Consider the following 3,728-nt stretch of genomic DNA (forward strand, 5'->3'; position numbering starts at 1 on the left):
AGTCAAGTCCCGAGTCTCAGAGAGACAGGATAGAAGTAGGCGGAGAACAAGCTCCGTTGAAGGAGAAATAGAGAATAGAAGTAGGTGGGGAACAAGCCTCCTTGAAGGAGAAGGAGAGAAAGAAAAGGAAGAAGAGAAAAGAAGACAAAAGGGGAAGAGGACAGGAATAATCGGAGAACGCTGGAAGGAGTAAAATCATTTGGCGTAGTAAACACAGATGAATAGAAACCATGTACAGGGGAAAGCCATCTCACACTAAAATCACGTGATGAAATAGGTTGTCACATGGTCGACTGAAAGCAGATTGGTTGAGAACTTAACATCGTTTAATTTGCATTAAATTGTTATTCTTTTGGATTTCACCTTTGTGTTTTTAATAATTTAATTGTCGGTATTGCTGACTGGGGGCTCGGAGCTTTACCTCTTTCTATCACTAATTTCACTTCCTACAAAACGAGTCAGGGTGGGAATTCCACAGTAAATCAAATAAATTTGAGAGACCCCACCCCAACGCATAACAGTGGGTCACATATAACTACACACTGTCAAATGGTAGGAAAACCAAATCAGAAAATATCTAAGTCTCATCTACAAACTATTCCTTCCTCTGACAAACCATTTAGCAGAATTATCGTATATTGTGTTGGTCCCTTACCTAAGACCAATTAAGGTAACCAAAACCTGTTGACTATTATGTGTGCATCAACACGGTTTCCAGAGGCAATTCCTTTGAGGAATATTACAACATTGATACAGGTTTTTTTCTTCTCAATTTGGCCTTCCCAACCCTGTCCAATCGGCTCAGCTTTCAAATTTTAGGTTTTGAACTTTCCAGCCTATTATGCTTGAATTTAGCATTCAGCATTTCAAGTCAAATGTGAAAATATGGCTTGACAGAACGTCAGTGGAGAAAAGTTGTGAGTCTGGTAATAATGGAGTTCTGTCTCTCTTGCTCATTCTTCAAAATTTTCTTCTGATCAGATACTACGGCCCTTACAAAGGTAAGAAGAAAATGAATGCGTTAAATTATAATATTAGTGCTCCTGTGATCTAAATAAGGTATAGAAGTACCAGTATGTTGAACGAATAGTCACTTTAAACATGTAATTAATATAGTTGCATCTGTCCCTCTCAGTGAAGATTTATGTGACGGAATATCTCCGGACTCTGCTGATGTTTGATTGACAAATCTTCGGAATTCAGAACTTAATGAAACTTTCACATTTGCAAGAGTAAGAAAGAAATGAAGTTACACAGTTATTATTTGAATATGCACACTTATTTCAAGATGTTCCTCCATGAACCAACAACACTTTCCATGACGTTGAAATTGTGAATTCCAAACCTGTCAAACAAAACCCGTACATAATGAACCCTCTCAAACTTGAATACTTGAAAAAAGAAATTCAATATTTGCTGGAGAACGATTTTATAGAGCCCAGTAAGAGTGACTGGAGTTCACTATGCATACATGTTCCAAAACCAGATAAAATTACCCGTATGTAAACTGATTATAGAAAGGTGAATAATGTGACAAAAACAGATTCATTCCCATTACCAACATTAGTTGACTGTATTGATAAGATCAGGAACGTCACCAAAATTGAACGTCCGAAAGGATTTTGGCAAATTCAACTCACGGAAAGAGCAAAGTAAATTTCGGCATTCTTGACTCCAGATAGATTTTAGCAGAATAAAGTAATGCCGTACGGTATGAAAGGGTCGCCATGTACATTTCAACGTCTCATGAATATGATGACCTCTGGGCTAGACAATTGTGATGCTTATATTGATGATGCCATCATCTACAACGACACCTTGAAAGAACATCTAGCAACAATTCGGAAATCCGTTGACAGACTCACTGATGCATGTTTGACAATTAATTTATCTAAAAGTGGGTTATGCCGTGCTAGTGTAACTTCTTATGGACATTTTATGGGACATGGACAAGTTAAACTTATAGATGCTAAGATCAAGGGTATCTCTGAATTTCCCGTGCCTGGAAGTAAAAAGCAACTGATGCAATTTTTAGGTATGGCCGGATGCTATCGACAATTTTGTTCTAATTTTACTATAAGTGCTGAACCCCCGACAAATGTATTCAGTAAGAAAAACAAGTTCCTTTGGACTGAAAAATGGCAGGAGGCTTCTCACAAGTTGAAAGCCATACTTAAAATTGCACCAGTTCTTATAGCTCCAAATTTTAGCCAATCTTTTAAACTTCTGTTGATGATAGTGATATTGGGGTTAAAGCAGTTTTGATTCAAGAAGAAGAAAATGGTATTTATCATCCAGTATGCTGTTTTTCTAACAAATTAAATAAGCACCAAAGAAATTATTCAATAATCGAGATGGATTGTTTGGCTTTGATATTGGCATCACAACGTTTTGAAGTTTACCTAAGTTCAGCTCCTTCTTCGATTAATATTAATAATGTATTGTTTCATATACAATGTATAATTAGTCTGTGATAAAAAGAAAACTTTATCAAATAAACCTTTCTTTATCTTATGGGTGGAAGTGTTGTGCAAATATGATTTTATTGTTCTGATTTGGTATATATTATTTCAATTTAATTGTTTGTCACTTTTATATTTTTTATATTCTTGCTTACATGCTATTATATTATAAATTTATTCACTGAAGAAAATACTTTTTCCAGAAAATAGTTTGACCTTGACTGTTTGTATTGTAAACACCAAATGTTGATATAGATCCTGGAATTGATTGAAAATTAACAGCAACCACGTAAATAAGTTATATTTCTTATTTTAAAAGGATTGGTTGTTGTCGAAGTCATGATGAGACTACATGTGTAAGATGTAAACAATTGCTTTAAAATTTTATTTCTTAGAATAAAATGATTGGTTTCGACAGGGTCACACGTTTTTACAGAATTTTTCCAGGGAATAAATTATGATATTTTTTCAAAGCTTGCTGTTTTCACTGTTTCTTTTGTTTCCGTTGATTCGAGCCTTAATAGGTGACATAACACTTGAAAATGATAGTATATGTCTTTCTGAGCTACCCTGTTCTCTGTGCCAGACTCAGCAACCACTCCACCCATCCTGGTAATCTTCTACATGATAAATATACACATACATATGTATCAATCTTAAATAAGATATACCAAACGCACAACATTGATATTTTTAACGTTCTGGTAAGAGCTATATTGTTATTACGTTCACGCTTCTTATATTCGGGGTGTAAAAGAATAGTTCGAGATCGAACTGACATGATCTCCTAATCCATTTGTTCCTTGAATGATACAAAATGCCATCTTTACGATCTATTAAAATGTTAATCTTTGCAATTTTACAACGCTTGTGAAAGTTACAATCCTGATTTTGATGAATTTATGGAATCCAAAAAATAAGCATTTTAAACCACTTTAATATATCATACGTTTCTATCAGCAACCCGCTCTTATCGCATTGCTGTCAAATAAGTGATATATACTCAGCATCTACACATGGCATTAGGCTATTAAATACAGTACAAGTTGCGTATTATTTGATTCATGCAGATATCCAATAAATCATGTGTCCATCTGTCACAATCGAAACTAATGAAATCGTACATATCATTAGCAAAATAAAATTAAAACAACCAGCAAGTTTGTTTTCCCCTCATGACCACTTACCATCTTGAAACTAGTAGATGTTGAAACCTAGTTAATTTATAACACATTCGAAAATGAAAGAGATGTTGCCTCAGATCTA

This window comes from Sinohyriopsis cumingii, unplaced genomic scaffold, assembly GCF_028554795.1.
Source record: "Sinohyriopsis cumingii isolate HCF-2022 unplaced genomic scaffold, ASM2855479v2 utg000426l, whole genome shotgun sequence".
In the NCBI taxonomy this organism is placed as follows: Eukaryota; Metazoa; Mollusca; class Bivalvia; order Unionida; family Unionidae; genus Sinohyriopsis; species Sinohyriopsis cumingii.